The 21308-nt window shown below is 40.6% G+C and overlaps 1 pseudogene across 1 annotated transcript in view; it reads left to right on the top strand.

The window, feature by feature from the left end:
- The window catches only part of LOC137415373 (mothers against decapentaplegic homolog 4-like), a 136934-nt pseudogene that overhangs the window by 55175 nt on the left and 60451 nt on the right, over window positions 1-21308 (top strand). The window contains exons 4-5 of the transcript XR_013624198.1: window positions 6209-6460; window positions 20877-21040. The product of XR_013624198.1 is annotated as a mothers against decapentaplegic homolog 4-like (transcript). The remainder of the gene's footprint in view (window positions 1-6208; window positions 6461-20876; window positions 21041-21308) is intronic.

Below are 21308 nucleotides of genomic sequence, written 5' to 3'. Positions count from 1 at the left end.
AGATGGAGGTGAGAGTTTGAAGGGGGAAGAAGCGGGGAGGACGCTTTGAGGAGGGGGAGTGAGAGGGGGGAAATTGAGAAGCAATGAGGGTGGGGAGATTTGAAGGGGAGGGGTGAGGGGGGAGTTTGGGAGGGAAGGGACAAGGGGAGGGATTTGAAAGGGATGGGATATGGGGGAGATTTGGAGGGGAGGGGTGAGGCAGGAGTCTAGGAGGGGAGGGGCGAGGGGGCGTCTTGGCGGGGAGGGGTGAGGGGGTAGTTTAGGAGGGAGGGGGCAAGGGGGGAGATTTGGAAGGGATGGGTGATGGGGAAGATTTGGAGGGGAGGGGTGATGGGGAAGATTTGGAGGGGTGGGGTTATGGGGAAGATTTGGAGGGGAGGGGTGAGATTGGATTTTTGAAAGTGTACGATTTATGGGAAATGAACATTTATTGCAAAATGAGTTTCTTGTGACCTTCGAGTTAAAAATACGTTTAAGGACGCTGGATGGTGGATGGAGTGCAGGAGAGTTTAGGGAATGTAGAAAAAAGGCACTATAGGAGATGGATATTTTTTTTGGGATGAATTGATTTGGTGAGCAAGTCGAAAGCAGCCTTTTAAAGAAGAAGAAGAAAAAGGTGTTATAAAATATGACGGAATACATAACTTGAGGGGAAAGTGTAAACATTGAAGGTTAATGAGTGAAAACTATCTGGGGGAAATGGGGGAGAAACACGTGGTCGAAGAACGAACGAACGAATAAGAATGAATAAACGAATGAGAACAGAGAAGGAAATGTTTTTTTTTTTTTTTTTTTTTTTTTTTTTTTCCCCCCCCCGAGTTGAGATTTACACAAGGAAGTAGGCTATGGGTGAAAAGACTGGGAATACAGAGAACGAAAGTTATTGGATCACAAACGACGGACCGCTGAGAAAAACAAAGCCTCAAGGTTGTACAGTGCACACTGTACAAGGCCTCAAGACACGACACGAATTAACACGATTTTCAATACAGGTATGAAAGATTTGCACCGAAAAATCTTCGTCGGGACGCAATATACGTACAACACCATAAATAAATACAGTTTTAACGAAAATACAAATGGGAACAATCACTTAACTTCGATTTCAAATCGTTCGCGACGCGGCAAAGGCCTTGCTCGCGACACGGCAAACAGACGATCAATTTATGAAAGATAAACACCGAGAAACAACCAAAGTTGCACACAATAACTTCGCACACCGAAAGATAAATACAGTTTCGACAAAATACAATTGTGAACAGACTTAACTTCGAAAAACGTGGAGACCGTGTGGAGCTACGAAAATCCCTGCCGCCGTCTCCAAGATCTCGTGAGATGATCGCGCGAGATCTCCCTCCCTTTATTGTTTTAGGTGTCCGTTTATGTTTTTTGTGTTTTATGTGCTAATGTGTGTTTAATATGCTAGCTCTTACATGAGCCTCGATGTTGTATACAAAAAAAACAAACAAAAAAAAACAGGATTTGCATTGTGCCTCACTGAATTGGGAAACCAACTTATGAAACCAACTTTTGAGGTCAAAATGTTAAAGGTCGACTCAAGGTCAAACTCCTTATATCATCAATTGCCAGCAACCCTCTTCTTGTGAAACTGCCAAAATCAAGACTCCCTGCTCACCGTCACTCTTTTATTCCTCTTTTTTTCCCGCCTCTGGTACAAACTCCCACACTCTCTTCAATCCCACTCATCCCTCCAGGTCTTTAAAACAGATGTTCACCACCATCTGTTATCTTCTCCCATCCAAAACCTTGATCTTTTCTACCCTCGTTAATACACCCCAAATCCACCTCTTTCAATGTCCGACTTCATTCCTGAAATTTCTCGTAGTACCATTTTGTTTTATGCCGTGCACCCCTTCCTTCCCCCTTCCCCCACCCCCCCCCCCAGCCCTCTCACTTCCACAGATCTCCCAATGTCCCTGTTCTCTACTGTTGTGCTTCTGTACTTCCCTCTCACTCCCAATCTTGTCTCTCCCTCCCTTTATTGTTTTAGGTGTCCGTTTATGTTTTTTGTGTTTTATGTGCTAATGTGTGTTTAATATGCTAGCTCTTCCATGAGCCTCGATGTTGTATACAAAAAAAACAAACAAAAAAAAACAGGATTTGCATTGTGCCTCACTGAATTGGGAAACCAACTAATGAAACCAACTTTTGAGGTCAAAATGTTAAAGGTCGACTCAAGGTCAAACTCCTTATATCATCAATTTTCATCTGGAAAATCATCAATTTTAATCCGATTGATGCGAGCTTTGCTTAAGATTGTCAATTTTAATCTCAATGAAATTGACAATTTGATGTATCCATGGCAATCTTTTTGGGGGGAAGGGGTGGATTTTGCAAGTATTGTGCTCTGCATGACATCTTCTTGTTATTCTGTCAGTCTGGTTGTTTGTTGGTCTGTCAATCGTGTACAGGTCACAATTCCAAACCATTCATTTTGAAACTTTACCAAGTTATAGGGATAGTCACAATTGAGAAGCCTATTGATTTTCAGGTCAAAGGTCATTTTCAGGTCAAATTTATAAAATCGTCTTTTTTTCATTTGATTGACGTGAAAATTAAACAGCAATTGCATAGTGCCTCACTGAATTGGGAAACCAAGTATTTTTGAGGTCAAAAGGTCAAAGGTCACCTCAAGGTCAAACTTCTAAAATCAACAAATTTCATCTGAAAATCACCAATTTTCATCCAAGTAATCTGAAAATTAAAGAGCAATTGAAAAGTGCATCACTGAATTGGGAAAGCAACTATTTTGAGGTCAAAAGGTCAAAGGTCATCTCATGGTCAACTTCTAAAATAATCAAATTTTATCTCAAAAATCATCAATTTTCATCCAAATTACCTTGAAAATTAAAGCGCAATTGCATCATAAATCACAGAATTGGGAAACCAACTATTTTTAAGGTCAAAAGGTCAAAGGTCAACTCAAGGTAAAACTTCTAAAATCATAATTTTTCACCTGAAAATTCATCTTTTCATCCTATTAACTTGAAAATTAAACAGCAATTACATCATGCATCACAGAGTTGTGAAACTAACTATTTTTGAGGTCAAATGGTCAAAGGTCAACTGAAGGTCAAACTTCTAAAATCATCAATTTTCATCTGAAAAATCGTCAATTTTCATCCTGTTAACTTGAAAATTAAACAGCAATAGCATAGTGCATCGCTGAATTGGAAAAACAACCATTTTTGGAGTCAAATGGTCAAAGGTCAACTCAAGGTCAAACTTATAAAATCATCAATTTTCATCTGGAAAATCATCAATTTTAATCCGATTGATGCGAGCTTTGCTTAAGATTGTCAATTTTAATCTCAATGAAATTGACAATTTGATGTATCCATGGCAATCTTTTTGGGGGGAAGGGGTGGATTTTGCAAGTATTGTGCTCTGCATCACATCTTCTTGTTATTCTGTCAGTCTGGTTGTTTGTTGGTCTGTCAATCGTGTACAGGTCACAATTCCAAACCATTCATTTTGAAACTTTACCAAGTTATAGGGATAGTCACAATTGAGAAGCCTATTGATTTTGAGGTCAAAGGTCATTTTCAGGTCAAATTTATAAAATCGTCTTTTTTTTCATTTGATTGACGTGAAAATTAAACAGCAATTGCATAGTGCCTCACTGAATTGGGAAACCAAGTATTTTTGAGGTCAAAAGGTCAAAGGTCACCTCAAGGTCAAACTTCTAAAATCAACAAATTTCATCTGAAAATCACCAATTTTCATCCAAGTAATCTGAAAATTAAAGAGCAATTGAAAAGTGCATCACTGAATTGGGAAAGCAACTATTTTGAGGTCAAAAGGTCAAAGGTCATCTCATGGTCAACTTCTAAAATAATCAAATGTTATCTCAAAAATCATCAATTTTCATCCAAATTACCTTGAAAATTAAAGCGCAATTGCATCATAAATCACAGAATTGGGAAACCAACTATTTTTAAGGTCAAAAGGTCAAAGGTCAACTCAAGGTAAAACTTCTAAAATCATAATTTTTCACCTGAAAATTCATCACTTTTCATCCTATTAACTTGAAAATTAAACAGCAATTACATCATGCATCACAGAATTGTGAAACGAACTATTTTTGAGGTCAAATGGTCAAAGGTCAACTGAAGGTCAAACTTCTAAAATCATCAATTGTCATCTGAAAAATCGTCAATTTTCATCCTGTTAACTTGAAAATTAAACAGCAATTGCATTGTGCATCGCTGAATTGGAAAAACAACCATTTTTGAGGTCAAATGGTCAAAGGTCAACTCAAGGTCAAACTTATAAAATCATCAATTTTCATCTGAAAAATAATTAATTTTCATCTGATTTACTCAGCTTTGATTAAGATGGTCAATTCTAATCTTAAAGAAATGGACAATTTGATGTATCCATGATGACCTTTTTTTTAGAAGGGGGTTGGGGATCTTGCAAGTATTGTGCACTACGTCCTTCTTGTTTGTTTGTTTGTCTGTAAACTGGATATCTCAAAAATGTGTAGCTTGATTAAGACGAAATTTGTTGGACAGATTGTGTGGCAAGGATGAAATGATTAGATTTTGGTGAAGAGCCGATTCCGGATCTGGATCAGATAATTTTTAAAGTGATTCTTCATCATTGAGTGATTGGGCCAAAAACGATATGCAGTATAGCATGATATTTCAAAAAGTTTTGTGCAGATTTTGACAAAACTAGGTGTATGAGTTGGTTAGGCAACAAAAACAAGCCAATTTGATGTTGTTTAAGGTCTGGGTCCAGATCCAGCCTCTCAGTGGGCTACAAAATGTAAACTGTTCAGCCTGGCAGAGGTATGCTCTCTAGCGAGTGTCATTGTAGTTCATTGCTGCTTCCAATGTGCATTTATCAATAGCAGTGACGTCTTCAGCAATCCTCATCTTAAGTTCATCTGCACATGTGGGATGGGCAAACACACTACCATCTTCAGAAAAATATCTGATGAAGGAAAGAATGGCGTTACGATACGGGGCATTTATGTATGGAAATTCCCTCCTGAATTCTTGCTGAGTTGCAATAACTAATAATATAGGGTTGATATGTGTGAGAAAATGACATACCCAGACCAGGAATCGAATCCAGGTCCTCTGTAAAAGCATACAAGTGCTCTGCCATTTGAGCTATCTGAACGACCGTGACTAAACATCCAATCTTCCCACACATATGATTGCCACTCTCTTTCCGTCCATGTTTCCAGGGCACTCGCTGCCAACCATAGGAGCAGCAACGGCCTGCACATCAGAGGGTCTTCTCCAATGGGGGGGGATAAATCCATGTCCTCTAGTACAAACACCACTGGGGGCATAGTATATAAGCATATATCAATTTAATAATTAATTAAATTTATATATGTAGGAAAATGACATGCCCAGACCAGGAATCAAATCCAGGAAAAGCTCAGTCAGGGTCGCCCAGATAGCTCAGATGGCAAAGCACTGGTGCGGTTTTCCAGAGGACCTGGGTTTGATTCCTGGTTTGGGCATGTAATCAATTTAATTATTTAATCCTGTTCATTCCTCTAATAATATAGAGCTAATAACTAATAATATTAATATATAATAATATAGAGTTCGACAATTTTAATCTGCTTTGGCACATCGTAATGATTCATCATTCAATTATTGAGGGCTTCACCTGTAATGTACAAAAATAAATAATTAATTATACAGGTATTATAAAAAATACATCACAAATATGTTACAAATAAATGCCACACCCTGAATTACAAGCGATCATGAAAGCAAGCATATAAATGAAAAAGAGATTGGTTTATCCACAAAGAATATGCATATTGACATAGAATACTAATGTTCAAAGCTTTGGCACGTGACAAATTGAGTCAACTATTGTGCATCCATCACCAAAATTTGTGGACCAAAGGCTGGCAATGATGTTTGTCATGTAAATTCGATGTGTTATGCACATTGATATCATCATAAACAGCACAAGTATGCCGTCAAACGTTCAGCACCAGCAGGTCTCGGGTCGACTTTTTCAAAAGCTGCAATTGTTGTTGTAGCCATTACAGTGGCGTGAAATTGCTAGCTGATATGAGGCATTGGATTGTATGATGAATGCAAGTGTACAGAAATTTGGCACTTGCCCTAAATCAAGACAATATATCCATTCTTTATCTCTTCCAATTTGCTTGTACCTTTCCTTCTGCCCCACCTTCTTCCCCAAGCACCCATGGGACAGCTGGTGAAAGAAGAGTGTGGTTGTGATGGCAGGATGCATGATGGAGGGTTAGCTCTGCCTCCTGCTGACAACCATGCTGGAGTTCCGCTCATGTCCGGTGTGGCTGTACCTTCTGTGGTCACGTGTCAACCACCATTGTCTCATTTTGTGGGGTCCACGCTGCTGCTACCTTCTGTAGAAAGTGACTCCAATTGCCCAGCTGATGTTGCCTCCAATGCCTTTCCTCGAATCATAACAGGTCGGCACCACTTACCATGAAGACCCTGGCGAATATTTACAAAGCCCTGATTGAATATTAAGGCACAAAATGTTATCAACAATGAATAGTTGCTGCCATATTGAATTCATATGGCCAATATTATCTGTTAAATATTTATTATGTCTGCTTTTTGGGGGATGGGCAACTAAGTTGAGGAATAAAAGTCAGTGTATAAAGAAAGAAATGAGGGTAGGCAAGGGTATGAGGATTCTGGAAAAGCGAAAATCTTCGCAAAAAAATATGCAAATGGACATAGAAGACAAATGGAGTAAGGGAAAGGGAAAATTGAGGATGCGTATGGTTTGGGGAAGGAAGTGCAGGTCAAACAAATTGCCATTTGTAGATGCATAATAAATACCCGTAAGAGAAGTTGGAGTGACGACCCGTCCAGGATTGTAACCCTAGCCAATGAAACTGCCTCGGCAGCCCTATGCTCCTGACAGTGCAAGAAGGATCATCCATCTAAGAAATACAGTCACGTGAAAAAGTAAGTACACCCCATGTACAGTTTTGACTTTTTCAACATATTTCAACATACAGCTATTTGATCTTCATTTCAACAATATTGATCGATAAAGGTGATATAGTATAACAAATATCATGAAACATTTACTTTTTGTAGTCCATTGTATAATTTAAATAAATATAAATGCAAATTTCGCATGTGGAAAAAGTAAGTACACCCCTACATTTATCACTACTTCAAATACATAAAATTAGAATCAGGTGCACCAGCTCAGGTGCAAATGATTAGAACATCGTTAGAGAGGATCTTGGAGGAACCTGTCTTATTTAAACCTCAGACATTAAGTTTGGTTTGCTCTTTGTTGTTGAAGTGTGTGGCGTCACCATGCCTAGATCAAAAGAGCTCTCTGAGGCCTTCAGAAAGGTTATAGATGCCTACGAGTCTGGGAAGGGATTTAAAAAGATCTCCAAACAATTTGAAATCAATCATTCGACTGTCCGGAAGATCATCGACAAGTGGAGAAGATTCCAAACAACTGCTAACTTGTTCAGGCCAGGCCACCCCAGCAAGTTCAGCCTGAGAGCAGACCGCAAGATGCTGAAAGAAGTCTCTAAGAACCCCAGAATGTCATCACGGGACCTACAGGTAGCTCTTGCCAATGTTGATGTCAAAGTGCACAAGTCTACCATTAGAAAGAGGCTGCACAAATTTCATCTACATGGTAGGTGTGCCAGGAGGAAACCTTTGCTGTCCAGAAAGAACATCAGGGCAAGATTAAAGTTTGCCAATGAACACCTAGGCAAAGACCAGCACTTCTGGAACAATGTGCTCTGGGCAGATGAGTCAAAGGTAAAGATATTTGGCCACAGTACCAGAAGACATGTTTGGCGAAAACCAAAGACAGCATTTGACCACAATAACCTGATACCAACTGTAAAGCATGGTGGTGGAAATATTATGGTTTGGGGCAGCTTTGCTGCATCAGGGCCTGGGCAGCTCACCATCATAGAATCCAATATGAATTCTTCATTGTACCAGAGGGTGCTTGAGGATAATGTGAGGCCATCTGTCGGAAAGTTGAAGCTCAACTGAAGGTGGACCTTGCAACATGACAATGACCCTAAACATACCAGTAAATTCACCAAGGAATGGCTGAAAAGAAAGAAATGGAGGGTTCTGGAATGGCCAAGTCAAAGCCCGGATCTAAATCCCATCGAGATGTTGTGGAGGGATTTGAAATGAGCTGTGCATGCAAGAACCCTGTGCAATGTGCTGTGCAACCCTGGTGTTGGGCTAGCGGCTAGGGTGCCGGCTTAGGATCCTTGGATCCTGGGTTCGAAACCCGGTCAATCGCTGAATTAACGCCAGGGGGGTTGACTCAGCCTGTCATCCTTCCGAGGTCGGCTAATTGAGTACCAGTTCACTGGTAATTCCCTGTTTGTCGTTAAAGGCGGCAAAAAGGGTTGGCGTCAGGAAGGGCATCCGGCCGTAAAACATTGCTTCAAAAAGGGGACCAAAAAACAACAACAACCATGGTTCCCGAAAAAGGCCAACCCCCGCTTTGCGGGGAAAAATGGCCTCTGAAGGTGGTTTTTTTTTTCTTTTTTGTGCATGCAAGAAACCCCTCAAACATCGCACAGCTGAAAGAATTCTGCATGGAGGAGTGGGTAAAAATTTCTCCCAGTCGATGTCAGAGACTGGTAGACAGTTATAAGAAACGCCTACTTGAGGTTGTTTCTGCCAAAGGGGGCAATACTACCTATTAGAGCCAAGGGTGTACTTACTTTTTCCACATGCGAAATTTGCATTTATGTTTATTTAAATTATACAATGGACTACAAAATGTAAATGTTTCATGATATTTGTTATATTATATCACCTTTATCTGTCAATATTGTTGAAATGAAGATCAAATAGCTGTATGTTGAAATATGTTGAAAAAGTCAAAACTTTACATGGGGTGTACTTACTTTTTCATGTGACTGTATGTCAACCCCTTCTATGCATTCCCAGCCCTAAAATAATGCACTCGTTTTGTGTTATAACTTATCAGTATTACAATGGTTGTGCATTACTTTGAAAAGCATTGATGCACATTTGACTTGTCCCAATGTTGAAAATCACTCCACAACATTCTGGACTTGGTGATGACCAATTTCTCCGCTAATGTGACCTGTGCCTGTTTTGCTCCAATTGGTTCATCTGATTATGTGCTTGTGGGAGTCAAAATCTCTCTGGCTATCTTCAGAGAGCTGCCTCAGCACGAGTGAGTCTGGCAGTTCACTCAGAAAGATTGGCAGTAACTGCATGCAGCCATACTCTCTCTTCAGTACTGGTCTCTGATGGGGTAGGGAGGGGAACTCAGCCTGGGAATTCTTCCCCAAAAACCTGCTCTCTCTTCATGCACAGATTCATCACATCTCGTCTACTGTTATGCTACCCTTCTTCCCGCCCATGGTACACTAAATCCTGTGGTGAGGCCGTTGCTCTGAAACAACTCGCCTTCTCTTCCTGGAAGGCAAATCCGATCGAAGGCAATCGCAGATCATTCCATAAAGCCCGCAACAAGTGTGTGTGAACTCTCAGGAGAGCCAGAACACAACATTTGTCCAACCTCAAGATTTAAATTTCAAACTTGCCTCCCTCCTCTAAAACCTGGTGCACCTTGTTAAGTCTGCCTCTCGTGTATGCTCCCCTTCCATCCCTTCCCTCTGTTCGAATGGCACCAGAGCCGACTCTGCTCATGAGACAGCTGAATGCTTGAATTCTGTGTTTGCTTCTAAATCTTGTGTACCCAACCCCTCGCTCTCTGTACCCCATGGCCGGATTTAGGGGAGGACCATCGGGACATTTGTCCAGGGCCATACCCCAGGGACCCCAAGAAAAACATACGATGCATTCATTTATTTATAAAGCTACTATATATTCCCTGGTCTCAACGTTAGCAAAGATGGGAGACAAGAGTTCATAGTCTAAAATTTATAACCCAACGTTTAATTTTAAACAAACTAAATTCTGGACAAACGAGTGAAAAACCACATGAGTCACATGACCTTTTATGATCATGACAAAATTATGCAATCACACCACCACAAACAAAAAGTAGGCCAAATGCCATATATTATTATTATTATTATGATGATGATGATGATGATGATGATGAGTTCCTTATTATTTATATATTAAAAAATCGATTTCCCCCTGGAAAGCGGAAAAACAAAAACATAAGCAAGCAAGCGAAAAAAGCATGCTTAGCAAAATACAAAAATTATCCAATTTCGGGATTACATTATTGCAAGATGATGCAGCACTGACACCAGTGGATCTAACCAATTTAACTGTCGACGGCATTGCTAAAGAACTAGGACTGGGTGCAGAAAATATATTTGACTCACCTCCAAGACTACTCATTTCCAAGACAATATGCTCATCCTCCTCAAAACCCTGATCCTGCTGTTCTTACCTTCAGTATTTTTACGGCATAGCCCATCGGGCAAAGCTGTCTAGAACAGTGTTTGTCCGTCTGTATGTATGTTTGTCCCCTCAAACGTATACCAATCAGAAATGAGGATCTGGTCACATGACAGGGTGATGTGACTACGTCTGATGTCATTACGGCAGTACGGCAGCTGACTCTACACACACCGCCATTTTGATTCCAATTTCGTTCAGGCCGAACATATCGTCGAACCTGTCATATATCACAATCCCCATGCTCTACCTTTACCTTTTTCATTCAGTGTGAAACACAAACAAAACGTTTATTAAAATGATCCTCAAATATTGAAAGCATCGGCGTTACAGCTCTTCCATCAAAATGGCAGGTATAGGCCCTAGGCTTTATGCCTACCCTTCGGACCGCTTTGGACAAATTAAGCCCAGGTTTCTTAATACAGTAGTGTATCGTTTCAGTAGTATCGTTTTCGTAATAGTTATAATAATAATAATATAGTAAATATGACCATAACACTTTAATCCTAATGTCGTGAATACAAAATTAATGGATGAAGCGGTGTGTGGTTCATAAATCGATGATAAGCGGTGTACGGACTAACAACCGCTGACGAAAGGAATTCACCTCGGTTTTTTGATAGCATGTTATAACCCAATCCTTGTGGGGTACATAGTTTATAGTAGATCTTCCCTCAGTTCTGTAAGTAAAACTGACCTTGCGGATGTCGGGATTCCTCCAAATTTCTTTGTTTAATGTTATAAAAAGCATTAACGACTGTTTAAAAAGCTAATCACATGTGTTTGTGGTTTATAATATATTACAAGCCCAGCTATGCTGCTGTTAGACTTTCGGTCTTGTTACTTTTGATTTTTCTTCAGTTTAAAAAAGTGTTGCAGTGGAATGTTTATAGATCCATCCAAAGTAATGCAGTTCAGCACTTTTTTCTTTATTCCTACAACGTTTCAAGGTTGGTGGGGGTAGGGAGGGTTGAGGGGGCTCTACTAATTCCATGTACCAGGGGCTGTTAAACGTAAATCCATCTCTGCTGTACTCACTCTCTCTCCCTACACCTACCCCACCAAGTCACACCAAGCTGCTTCTGGATTCTGTGACTTTTTCACCTGAGAAGGCAAAGACGTTTCTGATGACCCACGGCTCAGATTCTGAAACTGTGCCAGACGGCATCAACTCAGTGTCCTGTAAACCTACTCTGCTGCTCTTGCTCATCCTCTCTGTGCTCTGTTTACCCAAGCATCTTCTTATTTCACATGCAGTGCAAGGCTGTGTCCGAGCATCGTTGGCTGAGGGTGCGGCTGGGCCGCTGATGCATATAGTGAGAGTGTGACAAATCTCACACTCTCACTTTGTCTCTCTGAAAAGACCGTCTGGACAACCCTCCCATCTACTTTCTGAACAATCCTCTCGAAGAAGTTACAGTGCATTCAGAAAGTATTCAGACCCCTTCACTTTTTTCACATTTTGTTATGTTGCAGCCTTATGCTGAAATCGTTTAAATTCATTTTTTTCCTCATCAATCTACACTCAATACCCCATAATGACAAAGAGAAAACGGGATTTTAGAAAGTTTTGCAAATTGATTAAAAAGAAAAAACTGAAATATCACATTGACATAAGTATTCATACCCTTTGCTATGACACTTGAAATTTAGCTCAGGTGCCTCCCATTTCTCTTGATCATCTTTGAAATGTTTCTACACCTTGATTGGAGTCCACCTGTGGTAAATTCAATTGATTGGACATGAATTGGAAAGGCACACACCTGTCTATATAAGGTCTCACAGCTGACAATGCATATCAGAGCAAAAACCAAGCCATGAGGTCGAAGGAACTGCCTGCAGAGCTCAGAGACAGGATTGTGTCAAGGCACAGATTTGGGGAAGCCTACAAAAAAACTTCTGCTGCATTGAAGGTTCCCAAGAGCACAGTGGCCTCCATAATTCTTAAATGGAAGAACTTTGGAACAACCAGAACTCTTCCTAGAGCTGGCTGCCCGGCCAAACTGAGCAATAGGGGGAGAAGGGCCTTGGTAATAGAGGTGACCAAGAACCCGATGGTCACTCTGGCTGAGCTCCAGAGATCCTGTGTGGAGATGGGAGAAACTTCCAGAAGGACAACTATCACTGCAACACTCCACCGATCTGGGCTTTATGGCAGTGTGGCCTGACGGAAGCCAAACAGTTCAATCTTGGTTTCATCAGACCACAAAATCTTGTTTCTCACAGTCTGAGAGTCTTTTAGGTACTTTTTTGCAAACTCCAAGCAGGCTTTCATGTGTCTTTCACCGAGGAGAGGCTTGAAGAATGGTGAAGATGGTCTCCCAATGGTGAAGTATCACTTTAAAAATTCTATTCGCCAGATCCGATTCCGGGTCCTCACCAATATCTAATCATTTCGTCCGTGTCACATGAGTGAAATGTCACACGTCCGTGTCACCGGTGCACTCGGGTATATAAATTACTCGGGGTTCTCACTGGAATAATTTTGCTGTCGAGTCGAAAAATTGAGTTTGTTGAATTTGAATCAACACTTCGCAAAACAAAGTCACCAATCACTACCTCTCTGCCAAATATCGTCCGAATTTGTCCACAACTTTTTGAGATATCTTGTTCACAGACAGACAGACAGACAAACAAACAGACAGGGGTGATAACATAACCTCCATCCACCCTCGGTGGCAAAGGCAATAAACAACCTTTTCAAGAGTAAAGGAATTGGTTTATAGTTACTTAAATCTTGTGCATTTATAAAAGTAGGGATCACTTTAGCTATCTGAATTTTCTCAGGTAATAACACAAGTATTTAGGGATATGCGGTAATGAAGGTGCTAAAGAATTGTTTTGCAATTTCCAAAATGATAGATTTAAAAAATAAAAGTATCTATCCCATCCTATCCAGCACTTTTCTTACAGTGTAAATTATTCACACTACAGTATCTATAACTTATCTTTCATGTACCGTGGGACCCCACTATTCACGGGGGATACGTTCCTGGAAAATCCGTGAATAGCAGGGCATTGTTTCAATGGAAAAAGGGGGGATAGGTTCCCGAGTCGCAAAAATCCACGATTAAAGAGAACAAAACCGTGAATGACAAGGCAAAATCCGCAAATGTTGAGGCAAAATCCACGAACAGTGAGGCAAATCCAGAAAATGTCGATGATAATCCGTGAAGGTCGATGAAAATCGCGTGAATATATGCCGCGGCATTGTTTCAATGCCCCTGAAAAAACCACGATTTCATGGAACACGGCCGCAAATAGAAAAAAAGAGCGAATTTGCGGGACACTTTTCTGCGAATGGAGAAACAGGCCGCATTTTATCACCCGTGAATATGCAGAATCCGTTAATAGCAGAACCACGAATAGCGGGGTATATAAATTACTCGGGGTTCTCACTGGAAAAATTTTGTTGTCGAGTCGAAAAATTGAGTTTTTTGAATTTTAATCAACACTTCGCAAAACAAAGTCACCGTCACACTGTGGCAACTTTACAAAGCAAAATAGTTGAGAAATGTACAAGAATAGCAAAAGACAAAAGTCTAAAATGGCAAAGACAAAAATGGCGATGGCCTGAAACAAATAAAGGAGGGACACGATCCCCAGTCAGAACCATCCTCGCGGCAAGCCCAATCATTACAGGAGGAGAAGACTTTGATTTACTCACAAAAACTCTGTGTCGTATCTCGTAACAAAACCAGCATTACGCTCCTCCGGAGATCTCCCCCTATAACATTATAACATGTGCTCAGCTCTCGGATCCAAAACCATCCGACTTTTACGTGCAGCATTTCGTCACTAAAACACGACACCGGTCCTTCTAATTACTCCATCATGTCTTTCAATGGAAAATGCGAGCATATTTATCGTTGGTCTCGACTCACACGCACCCGCATATACCAGCTTTATGAACAATGGCCGACGCTCTTCCCTCTCGAACATGAAGCTCACACAATCCCACACGGCTCACGTACTTCCACTGCCAAACCTCGTGGCACACTAACTCCCGCGGGATTACGCTATCTGCCGGTGCGGAATTATCGGTGCTTTAACACCACCCGGTTACTAGGGTATTTATAGAAAGATTTGGACCAACACTTAACAAAACATTCGGCCATTGTGTGTGAATGCTCAATACACTCATTAATGTACAGGGTGGCCTGAAAATCGCTTTACCGCTCCACATTAGAGCATTCGTTCTTAAACTCTTTTAATACACCAGTTTTATTGTGCAGGTCAATACTTACATACAATAATTAATCAGTCATTGTATCTGTATGAGCTCCATCATTCTCTTGCATTACTGAATTCATCGCCAAGTCCTCTTCGATATCTTGTGTAGCATTTGTGGAGTCACTTGTTTGAGAGAGGTCACAACTGTAGCCCACAATTCTTCAATTTCCCTGTACCTGTTTGTCAAGACTTTCTCCTTGATGAAGCCCCACAAAGAGTTGTCCGGAGTTATTAGATCTGGACTATGTGGGTGCCACAGTAAAAGAGCTGGTGATGTTGCTGACGGAGTTGTGGTACCAGCCAGTTTCTACACATATGTTCCTCATAAGCTACGCTGTTTACCGGTCCATTTAAAATTATATTGGCCAAATATATGTCTTGAGGTCATTCCTGTCCATATCATTATGTGTGGAGGATGATACTTCATTTCCAATGGGAAATATAGATTTTCCTTCGACCAGAACACCACATTTTGTGCCTGTGAGCTTTGATAGATGGGACATTCATCTGAAAACAACACTTTTCCTCAAGACAGGGCAGTGAGGAAGATGTTAAGCAAGACATCACATGATGCACAGCACCAATCCATGTTGGTATCACTCAGTTCATGCACAAATTATGGATGCCAGGGTTTCAACTGAAGATCTTTTTTCATGTGAATTTGCATAGTGGTCCGCGGTATGCCAAGTTCACTGGCTCGCTTTCTTGTTGACTTTCTTGGCGACTGGTCAACGGACTCAAACACAGAAGCCCACGTGTTTCTTCTTGTCACAGGTCATGCACTGTGCTTCTGGTCGTTCACACTTCCTGTTTTGAAGCCAGTTTTCCCACTTTAACAATGTCTGCTTTGATTAAGAAGGTTTTCCAAACCTCTCTGTGAAAGCTGTCTGCATTTAAGCAATTGTTTGGCCTGTGTGTGCCCTTTTATGCACCCAAACACAAGCAACCAATCACTCTTCGACACTGCAACAACTTCTGTCTGCCATGCCGGCTAACCTCCTACTGACTCCCGCGTCAGTGAGTCGTGTTGCCTCTTAGCACTGTGGGGAGGGTGGAGAGGAATGAAGGGAGTTGCGAGAAATTTAGCAGGGGTAAAGTGACTTTCAGGCCACCCTGTGGTTTATTTTTTACAATTTGTGGATCTTTTCTTATTCCTACAAGATTTTTTTTTTTTTTTGTATACAAGATCGAGGCTCGTGAAAGACCTAGCATTAATCACACAAAAAGTTAAACCGACACACAAAACACAAAAAACAAGGGGAGCGGCAGACAAGATGGGGAGAGAGGGGGAAGGACACAAACAACATTTGAGAGCAGGGACATCGGGAGGACTTGGGGGGAGGTGAGAGAGGTATAAAACATATGAACACTGCAACGACTCTGGGGTGAATTACCGGGGATAGAAAAGATCAAGGTTTTGGATGGGAGAAGATAAGAGATGGTGGTGAACATCTGTTTTAAAGACCTGGAGGGAGGAGTGGGATTGAAGGGAGTGGGGGAGTTTGTTCCAGAGGTGGGAGAAAAGGGGAATGAAAGAGTGAAGGTGAGCAGAGAGCCTAGATTTTGGCAGTTTAACCATAAGAGGGTTGCAGGCAGATCTTGTGCGACCTGAAGGAATATTGGGGGGACAGAGCACAGAGAGAGCTGGGGGAGCAAGGCCAGAGAGGAGTCGGTAGAAGACAGAAAGACCACCAACCTGCCTGCGGTGAGTGAGTGAAAGGCCCTCTGAGTTGACTTCATCGCAGGAGATTCCAATGATTCTGAAAGCTTTGGCCTCAACAGCGTGAAGCCGAGCTAGGTGTGAGGCAGGAGCACCAGCCCAGAGGGGGGAACAGTATTCCATTGAGCTGCGGATGAAAGCTTTGTATGTGATGAGGAGCTCAGGTGTGCCAAGGAAGGACTTCGCACGACGGAGGATGCCCAGTCGGCGACTGGCTTTGGAGGCCAGCTTGGAAATGTAGTTTTCCCAAGAAAGATCATGGCAGATAGTGAGACCCAAAAGCTTGAGCGACAGAAATGCCAACCAATATTGCCAATGCCAACCAATATTTCTTATAAACATTTAATTGCCTCGAAAAATAACTTTTCTTCCCTATGCAAAATACTAGTGAGAGTGTTTGGTAAGCTGCATATCTTCTTTGGGATTGTTAATTTGGAATTAATTAATATTTATAGTTCGGCTGAAGCCAAGTGAGCCAACCATTTTTGGTACGTGAAACACCCTGCCACCCATGCCTACAGAAAACGAACCTCTTGGAGCGCTGGTTGCATTTTCCATCCAGATATCATGCAACTTTGTTTACAGATTATCCATGGGTACGTGATCCGATGCTGAAATTTTGGTGTCAACCGCTCAAGCGGTTGCCGCCAAAACAAATTTAGAAGTGAATAAAGATGAAAAGGTGAGGGCAAAAAAAAGAAAAGAAGGCCTCGTCTGACGTTCCAAAATATTGGTAGTGGACGCTTATTACTAGTTTAAATGGGTTTTCCAATTGATTGATCTTGAGCGGCTTTGTTATATATCCATGGTGAAATAAGGATCCTTATATAGTTAGAATATATTTTTTGTTGGTTTTGGTGCTTTTGTTTACCTTGCTTGTTCTGGAAGGACAGGAGCAGATATTGTAACTGGTGTGCATTAATGTGAGTGCGTCTGCTTCTATGTATATCTACTTTAATATAGATCATACATTCTCAGATATACTGTAAGCAAAATATTCCAGCGAGGCTCTACATTGTCAATTGCTCAGTCATGTTAACTCTATCACAATTATTTTTGCTGAGGCATATCTCTTTGCAACTTATTAGTTCAACAGCTTCACCATTCTTTCAGTGTGGATTTTCTTATCCATTTGTCATTTTATAGCCCCAACTAGGTATCACCCTGGGCAGAGTGCTTTATTTGGTGTATTCTTCGCTTCTACAGGGTTGATTGCTCACATAGGAGCTAGAGCTGCAACACAAACCACACACACAAACATCCTGACAAATACATGAGACAACACTGACCTGACTTCAGACAAACAGTCCCTGAGATTAGAGGCAGTGATGTCACTTCCTGGGAACTGGCAGTCCCATCTTTATGGCATTGCTTCTCTCTGCACCCAGTGGGTTTAATTATGGAGAAATGTCTTTTTCTCCATGAATGCCAACCAATGGGGTTTTATCCATGCTCCATCCTTGTTAAAGCTGAGCATCAAACAAGGAAGTAGTATGTCCCAATTTTAAAAGCTTTGGCACGACTCAACCATGGCCTAATTTTAACGGCCAATCCTTTATGCCCAGACTCAGAACAGATTTTCTTACCAGTATGGCACCAAATCAGCTGCTTATCCTGTATTCCACAGAGTATGGCTATATTTCTTTATAATTGTCTCCTTTTTCGGTCATCTCATCTCGATTCTCAAAGAGACGAACTTGTAAAATGGGTCATGATGTCTGGATGTCTGTCCATCTGTCCATCCGGTTGTCCGTCCGTTACCTTTTTGCTATTTTTTTTACTTCTCCCTTATCACCCAGCTGATTGTTCTGAAACTCGACGCATGCATACAAGACAGTAGCCCACACAATTGCTCCGTCTTCCGAGGGCATAAGCGGGTGAGGGAGGTCTTCCAAATCAGCACATGTCTGAATTATGACCTCGGGTCCACTCTGGGCTATTTATTATATCTTGTATTCAGTGGGTGGGCAGGTGGTGTCTGCGAAATGGTGTCAATGGTGGAGTACAGATGGTCATTACATCCTGAATTTGGTGTTAATTTGTTTTGATACATCCACATCTGCCAAAGGAGGTAGATTGGGGAAAATGTTGTTTTCCAGATATGTGTAGTTTATTTTGATCTGCATTTGGTGAATGTTTAGGATTTGCAAGTCTTTTGCTTTGGAGATTTGCATTTACTCTGCTTCAAATATTGGTTTACATCAACATGAATCCAAATTTGTAATACAAATAATTTTGTTTGTTGTGTTTGAGTTATCACTCAGTGACTTTGCATCCATTTATATACTTTCTTTCTGCACTTTCTGGATACCAAACTTTGCATCACTTTTCTATTGTGTGATAATGTTTCTGATGTAAATATTGATATAAAAAACATTTGTACAAGTTAAAGACATGTCATCGACAGGCAATCAGTCTAATTTTATTCATCCTTACAGAAAATGCTTGATTTTGCTAATGATCAATTTGTGTTTTCTTATGTATCTCTGAACTCAGAGCAGAGATAACAATTTATTTTATGTCATTTATTTATTTCTGTCATTTTGTCATATTTTGCACGTCATTTTTTTTTTGAGATCTGGTCCAAGATTGCTGACTGGAGACCACTTTGTTACATAAACCTCTCCCCAACCATTTCTCGACATGCATGCATTTTGATTTTCTTCAAACTTGGCACAAAGACAATGCGTGAAAGTATACATATGCAGAAGATTTTATTTTGTAATCCGACCAAAGATGTCTGACTGGTGGCCTTTAACTCCGTAGAGCAAAATTACTAAAACCATGGGGGGGGGGGGGGGGCGGATAGCATTTTATGTCTTTTTCTCCTTGATATATACTGCACAACTTAATTAACGGAAACAGTCAAACTCACTGTAAGACAGCACAGTGGTCTTATAATTATTACATATGCAATTAGCGAGTTTTTAGGACACCTTGTCCCATGCAGTGGATAAATTTAATAATATAACGACAAAAAAAAAAGTAATACAAGAACATTAGTGCGGTCAATGAGTGGTAAATTTCATTAGTCGCGATGACGTAAAATTCTGCAATATTTTGTCCAAGTACTGCTAAAAGGAAGGTTTTTGACAGTGCAGAAAAGGTGATTTATGTTCTGCAGTGTTCAAATATATAAATCAATTGAAATAAAATAAAGATTTTAAAGGTTGTAGAAAAATAAACTCTGTAAGTTTACCAAGCTACTGTATCTAGAACGTTAAATTATATATTCGTGCCTGTTGTTTGTGTCCTTTATGCCATCCTTAAAAACAGTACGTTTCTTGTTTGGAATGATTTTCAATCTTGTTTGAATGTCAGGCAGGCAGACAGAGTAAAAATATTATCTCACTCCTCTCTGCGCACGTGCGATCTGGACTAATTCAGAGTGAAAGTACTACTGCTAAAGTACAGCTTTGTTTTCTGATTCATGGTCCAATTCGTGTTCAGAATATAACATTCAATTGAAATTAAGTTGTTCCTCGATCATAATCTGACGTTTGTGGATGGACGGATGGATGGACAGACCAATTATTGCTTAACCCTTCTCTTCACTCAGCGTGCACACGGTAAAAGGGCAGATGGTTTGAGGCTCCCCTTCCTCTTTATTTTTACCTAATATTATTGTTCTCTCTTCTTTTGTCTCTTTTCTTCCCAATTTCTCTTATTTTGTTTCTTCCACCCTCAATTCCTGTAGCATTTCTTTTTTTTGACCTCCATTTTCCTTCCTCCTTTTTCTTCATTTTCCTTTATTTTGTCCCCTCATTTTACAAGCCTCAACGTCTGACAAACATAGTGTGTAGATTCCTCCGTGTGGGAGCTCTTGAAGAATTTATATTTTGAATAAAAGACATACAATCACTCCATAATAAAATCTTGCTTTGAATCAGGAAGTTCCAAAAGGCTAAAGCATAAGTTTGCTTCCAGTACCACTGCTAACATGAGAATTTAAAGTGAAATTGATCATGAGGCAAAATAAAGCAACAACATAAAATGATTTAAAATACAACAAATAAAAGAGCAAATAAAAGCAATTTGTAACTCAAATATGGCTTGTTTGAATTACGGTTTTGTAGTCTCAAGGGTTTTGAAGGTTGTTTTCCGTTCGCACAAGATCAAATCGGAGTCATAAAGTGATCGTCCTATATCCCTCCAGAATCGCTTCTCCAATGTTTTTGCTTGCATTGAATGTATGTTTTAGGTTTTGAGTTTACCTGTGTATAAGTGAATTGCTTCTTATCAGCTGGCCTTTGAATTCCACGAAGAAGCCGAGAGAGATGTTTAATCAGGGTAATAAGAATGAAGTGTTTGAGAAGCAGTTGTGAATGAGAACAACATTTTGTACACCTCAAAGGTGAACATTCCATAAAGTATCAGATAAGGGCAACGCAATTGAATTATATGAAGTGTGCAGCAAGATAATAAAGCAATATTATTTATTGATCACAAGTTTAAAATGCGAAAGTTTTACTTTTTGTTCTTTTCCGCATCTAATATTCCCACAGGCAGCACATGGCCTTCGGGTAACTTGGTTACGTACACCCCTGCCACGGTGAGCCAGCAGCACAATGATGACTCCCAGCGACATAGTGTTCTTCCTTCTCAAAGTTCCTTCTGTAAGTTTAGCAAGCATGTTCTGCTCTACACTCGTTCTACTACACAGAAACTCGTATGCTTTCGTTCACACTTTTGACTTAAAAAAAAAGAAAATAACTCCTTACATTGGCATCTCGGAGGAAGACTCGAGTTCTAGATCTTGGAGTCTTGGATGACTTATGTGGCGATTCCCTTGTGTATCTAAGTTGAGGGGAATTTTGGTGCATGAAAGTACAATAAAACTCCGACATCCGCATGGGATATGTTCTTGAAAACTGGCCCGAATTGAGAATCCGCAAATGTTGGAGCATTGTTTCAATGGGGAAAAAGGGGTTTAGTCA

Source organism: Myxine glutinosa, chromosome 7 (genome assembly GCF_964187855.1).
Source record: "Myxine glutinosa chromosome 7, kmMyxGlut1.1, whole genome shotgun sequence".
Classification (NCBI taxonomy): domain Eukaryota; kingdom Metazoa; phylum Chordata; class Myxini; order Myxiniformes; family Myxinidae; genus Myxine; species Myxine glutinosa.
This window is presented reverse-complemented; position numbering and strand designations above follow the sequence as displayed.